This window comes from Hyla sarda, chromosome 9, assembly GCF_029499605.1.
Source record: "Hyla sarda isolate aHylSar1 chromosome 9, aHylSar1.hap1, whole genome shotgun sequence".
Classification (NCBI taxonomy): domain Eukaryota; kingdom Metazoa; phylum Chordata; class Amphibia; order Anura; family Hylidae; genus Hyla; species Hyla sarda.
This window is the reverse complement of record NC_079197.1, coordinates 153,454,753-153,465,870: the sequence shown is the minus strand read 5'-3', so window position 1 is coordinate 153,465,870 and position 11,118 is coordinate 153,454,753.

Here is an 11,118-nt window from a genome sequence, read left to right as displayed (position 1 = left end):
CCTTCCTTCCCACCGAGGGGAGGTGAGTAGAAAACTAAAGGGGGGGGGGTCTGGATGACGACGAAGGCCACAGTGGTCTTCAACCTGCGGACCTCCAGATGTTTCAAAACTACAACTCCCAGCATGCCCGGACAGCCGATGGCTGTCCGTGCATGTTGCGAGTTGTAGATTTGCAACATCTGGAGGTCCGCAGGTTGAAGACCACTGATGAAGGGATTGACAGGCGGTGATGATGAAAGGGGGAGGGGTGATGATGACAGGTGGTGATGATGAAGGGGGGGATGACGACAGGGTGATGATGACAGGCGGTGATGATGAAGGGGGGGATGATGACGGGGTGTTAATGATGGGGGTCTGGATGATGACAGGGGGGGATGATGACATGGGGGGTTGATGTATTTCCCACCCTAGGCTTATAGTCAAGTCAATAACTTTTCCTGGGTTTTTGGGGTGAAATTAGGGGCCTCGGCTTATATTCGGGTCGACTTATACTCGAGTATATACGAGTATATATATATATATAGTAGATTCAGTGTGCAATTTTGTCCAATAATCAGAAATAATTGATGCACTTGAATCTGTGGTAAGTCTTTACATATCTGAGAGGTGACCACAGTGTAGGTTGTTTCCCTTTTTTGTATTCACAGTTCATGAGATAGTCATAACATCCAACTTTTTGGACGACCAAAGAGGGACACTTTGTACATTGAAAGCTTTATTTTGAACTCCTTTACTATGTGCCTCAGTAATTTTTATTTTAAATATTATTACATAATTCATCTGAATATAAAACATTTTAAAATTCAAATATCACTAGATGATGGAAAGATCTCCAAGATGGGGTTGCATTTACAGTTAGGAGCCAGAAAGTTAGAGCAATGTTAAAAATTAATTCATGAAAATCTATTCCCCAGGTCAAAAAGAAGGACATTTAAGGAGCAAAGAGGGGTAAAGAGGTACTTGTGTAGAGTCTTTCCAATAGAGAGAAACTTGGGAGGTATGGATGGTTGCTGGTGGGGCAAGTCATATCCCACAAAGCCACTTAGTTGTCATCATAGGACAGCATGGTTCAGTGGTAAGCACTGTTGTTTTTAAGTGCTGGGGCCCTGGTTTCAGATCTACCCAGGGGTAACATCTGCATGTAGTTTTCACAGCTGTAGTTGTGGTGAGGTAGTGATGAAGGGCAGATGTTATTACCCTAGGGACAGATGGCATTAATCCCTTGTATTCGTGGTGCCAGGGCGTGGTTAACCCTTGCACCACCCGAGGTAGGGCCGCTGGATCCTGGGCTAGGTGCGGGGCAAATAATGACTCAGATGCCAAGTTACGGAACAACGGAAGCTTTACTGAGGCAGACAGATAGAATAGTCTTTACAGCTCAGTTAGGCCCAAGGAGGTGACCAGTGACTTTGATAGAATGCTACAGACCCAAGCAGAATTTAGACATATTTGACTGACTTGATTGGGACTGACTAGACTTCACCCCTTGTGTAGCTTATTAGGCTTTGATGTTCACCTGTGGGGCCCTTGATGATGGAAGCGTGGCTGCGTTACTAGGCTTTGGGTCTCCTCAGGACATCAGACATTCTCAGGTCTTGACTGTTCCTCAGAATGTACTCAAGAGCACTAGCTAGCTCCTCCATGGGTTTATAAGGGAGCAATTTGGAGGACTCCCATAGGTCACCACACCTCACCTGGTCACTGACACCTTCCCTGGTTACATGACTTGGTAACAACATTTAAAGGCATATGAACATTATCAAGACAATCTCATACATAACATAAGGCACTTATTAACCATGTAAAATACATATAATGAGGGTGGACACACAGGACAGAAAGGGTACAGGAGTGCAACTCCTGTACTAGGCCACCACAAAGTCAAAAGTTTTTAAGACTGACTCAAATTGTGGTTTTCACAAAGTTTACTACTTCAGTCATTTTAGATCTTTTAGGGTAGGGTCACACAGGAGAGCATCCGCAGCATATTTGAAGCTGTGGATGTGCTGCCGGCAGTCTCAGACATGGCAGATCGAGCTCCCTGCTGCTGAAGTAGCTCTGTGTGTCCACTCATATCTGCAGATATCCCACAGGCGGTGGGGGTGCGTAGAGCTATGGCAGCATCAGCAGGGAGCTCGCTCTGCCGTGGATCTGTGACTGCTGGCAGCATATTCGCAGCATCAAATATGCTGTGGATGTGCTCCTGCCGTATCCCCACGGGACTCCTGCTACACTCCATTAATTTCAATGAGCCCTATGGAGTCAGCAAGTGGCTCCAGTCGGCTCATCCGCCCGTATCAGGTTTTTGTTGCCAGACTGGAACCGTAGCAGACCACCATTTTCAGTCCTTTAAAATGGACTTAAGTCCATAAATAAGCCAACCAAAGTCACTAGCGGACTCCGTTGAACTTATTAAAATGAATGGGGTGCGGTAAGGGTACGGCAGGGATACAGCAGCAGACGATTTTTAAACTCTCCTGTTGGATCCGGCACCCCTATGCCCAAATTGTGGTGTGAATGCACCCTAAGTAAGATGTTTCTATGGTTACTGAAGTATAGTGATAGGCATCATAAGTTTTTAAACTTTTGTTCACAAATACATTAAGTGTGTACAAAGACTTGCTGTCTTGGACCGTTCTACTTTTTCAAAACTTGTACAATTCATGCTGGATATCAGCTTCTGGGCCAAACCCTGACTGATAAGAACCCATTTGTGGTGGGCCAGTGTGGGATGGTGTTTCCTCGTACCTTTCCTGCCCTGTCAGGCAGTGTCCCCAGGGCCCCCTGCATTTGTTTCCCCCATGTAAATATGTTGTGTATGATATTATGTGTTGTATCTTTAATAAATGTACCATGTGATTGGTATCCAGGAGGTACTAGTGACCATCTGACCCCAAAGGTGACCTTTGGGCTCCCTACTAGTCTCCCCCATATAAACCCTGGGTGGAGCTGGCTTCTCTCTCTTGTTCCTGAGGTCCAGTGCAGTCAAGTCATCTTAGGGTGTGTGTCCAGAACCTTGGAGGCCTTAAGTCAAGTCCTGCAGCTATAAGTCAAATCCTGCAGCCACAAGTCAATGCAAAGTAAGCTAGTGACAGTCCTGTCAGTCAAGTCGAGTCTTCTATCTATCCAGCGTGGCCTGCACTAAATTCTCCTGTCTACCTCAAGTCCCAGCAAACGTGCAAGGTCTCTTTGTCACTGGTCACCTCCTTGCTGTACTGCATAGACTGTAACATCTGTCTACCCTCAGTAAAGCAACAGTTTTCCGTAACTAGGGCATCCGTGTCTTCATTTCCCCCGTGCCGTGCCAATCCCAGGATCCAGCAGTATACCTTCAGGTGGTTAAGGCTAAACCACACCCTGGCGTCACAAACACAAGGGGGTAATACCATCTGCCCCTAGAGCACCAACATTTGCCCTGTACCACACACCCCGCCATTACCACACATTCTTACCTAATCATTGCTTGGAGATTATCACAATTTCTGTGTTTTTGTTTGTCCACCTGCTTTTTGAGAATTGAGCACAGGTTCTCAATGTGATTGGGATCTGGCGAGGCACTTAGGTGACATAATGCCACATCATGCTGTAGAGCATTGTTCATGACCAAATGGCTCCTGGATGGTTGGGAGAAGTTGCTCTTAGAGAATATTTAGACACCATTCTTTATTTTTGACAGTGTTCATAGGCAAAACTGTAAGTGAGCCTACTCCCATGGATAAAATGCAACCCCTAAAATGAATGGTATCATGGTTTTTCTGCTGGCATGGCACAGGACTCATGGTATTGTCACCATTTCTTCTCCAGACAATCATTCTTCCCGACGTCCCAAACAGTCTGAAGGGGCTCCATCTGAGGCAAATAATGAGACCTCACTCTGGTTCTTATTGTGCTTTATGTGGTAGGGTAGCCCATATCTATAGAGTAAAGAAACCCCAGCACAGTCCAAGCAGTGGCCAATCCAGAGGGGGGGGGGGGGGGGGGAGGGGGCAACGGGGCAATTGTCCATCCCCCCCCTGAAATTTTCCAAGAGAAAATTCCCCCGTGCAAATGTAGTCTGATAGTGCCCCTCCAGAAATTAGACTCTGGATCCACCCCTGAGTCCAAGGTAGAAGCTGTTAGTAATTTGTATTGTTAATAGATTAATAAAACAAGAAGGATCAGTAGAATTAATTTGAGTACTGCATCAGATCAAATATAGCCAATGTTTCGGTTCTCCCGGGCTTTGTTCATGGCAGATCTGAATGTGTGAAGAGCACAGAGATCCCTCAACTTACAATGGCCTCAGGTTACAATATTTTTGGTCTTTTCTGGACCTCTGTAACTTGAAACCAGACTCCACATACAATACTACGGATCCAGATCTGTGAAACGTGTCAATGGCTAGAAGAACTGACCAATAAGTATGGGAATTCACTGGTAAAACACCTGTAAAGCGCCTCCTACAGTACAGGGTGGTATTAAATGTTCTGTACTACTCTTTACCTGTGCCACGGTTAGCTGTCCCTTGGACACCAGGTGAAGGCGGCTCCATGTTACTTTTTTAGGACACTGTGTGTACTGTACAGGACCCTGAAGAAGCTCCTGTCCTCTACATAGACAATGATTTCAGCTCCCAGCAGATTTTTCTCACTTACATATTTAAGGACTTTCTTTATCTTTATTAGTTATCTACCTATCTTTTTTAATCGGTGTAGTGGAATAGGGAGCTGTAATAAAACTTTTATCTTGTATTATAGGGTCACTTCTGTTCATTCACATTGGCAATACTGTATCTACACAATTTTATGGCACAATTTATTCATATTGCATGGTGGACACAATGGTATGGAAAACTTGTGTAGAATGTATTGTGCTGATGCTACTCTGTGGGCTGTATGGGCACTATAATGTGGAATATCTGTAGGGTGGTGCCATTGTATTGGTTTTGTGTGGCTGATTGTTGACAGATCTGGTTAAAATCTGGATAGAGTCACTAGGTCTGTCTAGACACTGGGAAAAATATATTAAGGTTATAACCAGGGTTCTTTGGGGGTGGGCAAGGGCAATAAGGAAAGTGGTTTGGTTGGTGCTTACATGCAGATAATTTGCTGGTCCATTTGCTTATATGATTCAATAATTTCAAAATGGCAGAAAGCTATTATTGTTCTTCCCAAAGGGCAGTTACCCCCAAACTTCCTAGTGGGACCATATAAAATGTATATTACTTAATAAGGGGCAAAAATGCATCCTATATACAAGCAAGTTATTATTTACTGCCCACCATAATATCTTACAGTCATAGTCACATGTAATGGACATACATCAAATGTACAGCTATGAATCCAATGGATTGATTGGGAAGCATGACGATAGCCGCATGATATCATCTCATGCTCTGAATGTCCTTTGATGCATCTTTTATTTTTTCTACTGGATGGACTTGGTTTATCATCCTTTCTAGTTTTTGGGAAACGGTTTCTCAGGTTTGCTGGGGTATCTTAATGTCACATGAAAGTTTTGAGCAAAAAAATTGCAACCGTCTGCCAACATTAACTATCTATTTTAGTGGATGTGCTAAATTGATGTTCTAATAGAATTTTACAATTGAATGGCAAATAACTAGGGTCTATTTATCTAGTCTGTGCGTGTAATTTATTTTAAGGCATGGGAAAATTTATAGCTTTGAGTAAGTCTATAAATTAATATGCTTTTTTCACTGCAAAACACCACAATAACTTTAGGGCTAATTTTTTTTTTAAGTTTGCATGAGTAGGGTACAAGGGCTATTGGTGCTATTTAATGATAAAACAATCTTAATTGTTTTAGGTTGGCCATAGGTCAAGGGATTGAAATGGCATCACAAGCAGGAACAAAGCCAGAGGACTTAACTAGTAGAGCATTTAGGATTCAACAAGCCAAAGGACATGACCAGGAGAGCCTTCAGGATCCAACAAGCCAGATAACATAACTAGCAGCACATTCAAGATCCAACAAGCCAGAGGACATGACCAGAAGAGCATTCAGGACTCAACAAGCCAGAGGACAACACCAGGAGGTCATTCAGGATCCAACAAGCCAGAGGACATCACCAGAAGAGCATTCAGGATCCAACAAGCCAGCGGACATCCCCAGAAGAGCATTCAGGATCCAACAAGCCAGAGGACATGACCAGGAGAGCATTCAGGATCAAACAAGCCAGAGGACATCACCAGGAGAGCATTTAGGATCCAACAACCCAGAGGACATCCCCAGAAGAGCATTCAGGATCCAACAACCCAGAGGACATGACCAGGAGAGCATTCAGGATCCAACAAGCCAGAGGACATGGCCAGGAGAGCATTCAGGATCCAACAAGCCAGAGGATATCACTGGGAGAGCATTCAGGATCCAACAACCCAGAGGACATCCCCAGAAGAGCATTCAGGATCCAACAACCCAGAGGACATCACCAGGAGAGCATTCAGGATCCAACAAGCCAGAGGACATCACCAGGAGAGCATTCAGGATCCAACAAGCCAGAGGACATCCCCAGAAGAGCATTTAGGATCCAAAAAGCCAGAGGACATCACCAGAAGAGCATTCAGGATCCAACAAGCCAGAGGACATCACCAGGAGAGCATTCAGGATCAAACAAGCCAGAGGACATCCCCAGAAGAGCATTTAGGATCCAAAAAGCCAGAGGACATCACCAGAAGAGCATTCAGGATCCAACAAGCCAGAGGACATGACCAGGAGAGCATTCAGGATCAAACAAGCCAGAGGACATGACCAGGAGAGCATTCAGGATCAAACAAGCCAGAGGACATGACCAGGAGAGCATTCAGGAGCCAACAAGCCAGAGGATATCACTGGGAGAGCATTCAGGATCCAACAACCCAGAGGACATCCCCAGAAGAGCATTCAGGATCCAACAACCCAGAGGACATCACCAGGAGAGCATTCAGGATCCAACAAGCCAGAGCACATGGCCAGGAGAGCATTCAGGATCCAAGAAGCCAGAGGACATGACCAGGAGAGCATTCAGGATCCAACAAGCCAGAGGACATCACTGGGAGAGCATTCAGGATCCAACAAGCCAGAGGACATCACTGGGAGAGCATTCAGGATCCAACAAGCCAGAGGACATCACTGGGAGAGCATTCAGGATCCAACAAGCCAGAGGACATCCCCAGAAGAGCATTTAGGATCCAAAAAGCCAGAGGACATCACCAGAAGAGCATTCAGGATCCAACAAGCCAGAGGACATGACCAGGAGAGCATTCAGGATCAAACAAGCCAGAGGACATGACCAGGAGAGCATTCAGGATCAAACAAGCCAGAGGACATGACCAGGAGAGCATTCAGGAGCCAACAAGCCAGAGGATATCACTGGGAGAGCATTCAGGATCCAACAACCCAGAGGACATCCCCAGAAGAGCATTCAGGATCCAACAACCCAGAGGACATGACCAGGAGAGCATTCAGGATCCAACAAGCCAGAGGACATGGCCAGGAGAGCATTCAGGATCCAAGAAGCCAGAGGACATGACCAGGAGAGCATTCAGGATCCAACAAGCCAGAGGACATCACTGGGAGAGCATTCAGGATCCAACAAGCCAGAGAACATCACTGGGAGAGCATTCAGGATCCAACAAGCCAGAGGACATCCCCAGAAGAGCATTTAGGATCCAACAAGCCAGAGGACATCACCAGAAGAGCATTCAGGATCCAACAAGCCAGAGGACATGACCAGGAGAGCATTCAGGATCAAACAAGCCAGAGGACATGACCAGGAGAGCATTCAGGATCAAACAAGCCAGAGGAAATGACCAGGAGAGCATTCAGGAGCCAACAAGCCAGAGGATATCACTGGGAGAGCATTCAGGATCCAACAACCCAGAGGACATCCCCAGAAGAGCATTCAGGATCCAACAACCCAGAGGACATCACCAGGAGAGCAATCAGGATCCAACAAGCCAGAGGACATCACCGGGAGAGCAATCAGGATCCAATAAGCCCGAGGACATCACCGGGAGAGCAATCAGGATCAAACAAGCCAGAGGACATGACCAGGAGAGCATTCAGGAGCCAACAAGCCAGAGGATATCACTGGGAGAGCATTCAGGATCCAACAACCCAGAGGACATCCCCAGAAGAGCATTCAGGATCCAACAACCCAGAGGACATCACCAGAAGAGCATTCAGGATCCAACAAGCCAGAGCACATGGCCAGGAGAGCATTCAGGATCCAAGAAGCCAGAGGACATGACCAGGAGAGCATTCAGGATCCAACAAGCCAGAGGACATCACTGGGAGAGCATTCAGGATCCAACAAGCCAGAGGACATCACTGGGAGAGCATTCAGGATCCAACAAGCCAGAGGACATCACTGGGAGAGCATTCAGGATCCAACAAGCCAGAGGACATCCCCAGAAGAGCATTTAGGATCCAAAAAGCCAGAGGACATCACCAGAAGAGCATTCAGGATCCAACAAGCCAGAGGACATGACCAGGAGAGCATTCAGGATCAAACAAGCCAGAGGACATGACCAGGAGAGCATTCAGGATCAAACAAGCCAGAGGACATGACCAGGAGAGCATTCAGGAGCCAAGTAACAAGTCCAGGTTATGGTCAAGTTCAGATAAAATTCTGGCTATAGCACTACAGGTTATACAGCACTATAAACTATACAAGCACTACATCTCCCAGTTATCCACCGCCCACTCTCCTGCGCTCTATTATAGACTATCTACTCTTATTCCCCTGCCTTCCCGTTAGAGCTTTCCTACCATTTTAGTGTATGGGAAACCTTTACTCCAAGCCATTACATTGCCTGTAGACAAATATTTAAAGACACAATGTAACAGCCTAAACACTGTGGCCCAAATTTATCAAACTGTGTGGATTTTTTCACAACAACCAATCACAGCTCAGCTTTCAGCTCGTTAGCTGAGCTGTGATAGGTTGTTGTGGGAAAATCACTCAATTTCTTCAGTCACGCAGTTTGATAAATCTGGGCCTTTAACCGCATAAAACAGTATCACATATCAAGACACATGCAGTTCCTAACCATTACTATTAGTGGTGACCTAGTTGGACGTTACAGAATCGTCAGCTTCACTCTGATAGAAGTAAAGGGCTGGTAGTAGATAAAGTAGCTGTGGACCTTAAAGGGGTACTCCGCCCCTAGACATCTTATTCCCTATGGAAAGAATAGGGTATAAGATGTCAGATCGCGGGGGTTCCGCCGCTGGGGATGCCCGGGATCTCGGCTGCAGGACCCACCTGTTGTGGCTTCCGGCACGCTGGAGGCTCTCATCCTAACGCATCACGACCACGGTGATGTGAGATCGTGATGTCACAACTCCGCCCCCGTGTGACGTCACACCCCGCCCCTCAATGCAAGTCTATGGGAGGGGGCATGATGGCTGTCACGCCCCCTCCCATAGACTTGCATTGAGGGGCGGGGTGTGACGTCACACGGGGGGCGGAGTCGTGACATAACGATCTCACGTCACCATGGTTGGGAGCCGAAGCCTCCAGCGTTTCCAGAAGCCGCAACAAGTGGGTCCTGCAGCCGAGATCCCGGGGGTCCCCAGCGGCGGAACCCCCGCGATCTGACATCTTATCCCCTATCCTTTCGATAGGGGATAAGATGTCTAGGGGTGGAGTGCCCCTTTAAAAAAAGGGAAAAAGGTTGTTCAGCTCACCACTTGCTGTTGCGGTTGTCATGCGGTCGTCATGCGGTTTTTGCAAATAGGCTTGGAGCACGGACAACGCAGGCCGTCATGACTAAGAACTCCTAGCAAGTTCGAAACGCGTCAGCGTTTATTTTAGCACACCCATGGGTTTTTTGTTGCTTTCTTTTTGTTCCATGTTTTTAACTATGTGAAGTAGAAGCTAAGTTTTACCTATTTTTGTGAGCTGGACCCCTACCTTCACTCCTTTTTATCTACCCCTTTAAACGCCTTGCCAGGTCTGACTGCCAGAAAGATGTTGGATGGGGGCATATTGTCTTCCCTTCCAAGTTTTTCTTTAAAAATTATATAGTTAAGAACTTAACATAAGATGAAAGTCTCTTGTAATGGATAATAATTTACAAGTTCGGGTCAAACTGGGGACAGTTGGAGAAGAAATGGATATGCCATCCGTGATCCCTGTAGTCCCATGGTAGTGACTTGTGAACCCCAGCTGAGCCTATATCGGCCTCCACAGTGTGCACACAATACAGCGATTGCACCGTATATATAACCACAGTGGTCCAGCAGCCTGGGGATATTCGCGCAGACAGAATTGTACTCTATTTTTTTGACAATATGTGTTTTCAAGAAGGTTTTCATATAGTAGAGAATCAATAGAAGAATTGGGCACAGAGGCTCCATTCAACCAGGACTGTAAAGCCCCTTTATTGGCCTTAGTCTGTCTTTCTTCTTCACTTCTCAAGGAGACCTAATTACCAGTGAGCGGAGGAGAACAGGGTGTTTTATTATATCCTCTACTAGATACAACCCTGGATTTCTTTTGCTACATTGCTTTTCTGGGATGAGAGATTAGGCGGAAAATTGGACTGAAGAAAATATTGAATGCAGCATTTCTGCAACAAAATTGTAATACATTTGGTCATAATTGATATGTAAACATTGGAAAACACAAAAAGGAAGGAAGCTGCGTGTTAAATTCAGAAGGTTTTAAGGAAAATTGCGAATCAGACGCTCCATTCACAAAAACAAATATTCTGTATTTTTTTAATAAGATTTGCTATGATATTATACTGTGTAGACGCTCCGATATAACAGGCTATGTTCACACAGGCGGAACTTGCGCGCAATGGGGGAGATTTACCAAAACCTGTCCAGAGAAAAAGTTGCTGAGTTGCCCATAGCAACCAATCAGATCTCTTCTTTCCTTTTTGAAAAGGCCTCTGAAAAAAGAAAGAAGCAATCTGATTGGTTACTATGGGCAACTCAGCAACTTTTACTCTGGACAGATTTTGGTAAATCTTCCTCAATGTCCGCAAGGACATTCCGCTGCAGCAGAGTCCCATGGATTTCATTAGGATTCTACTGCACTGTCCACACTGCAGGATTTCTGAGGCAGAAACATTTTACGCCCGTGTGAACATAGCATAAAAGGTGTTATTGCATCACTATGTAAGAATT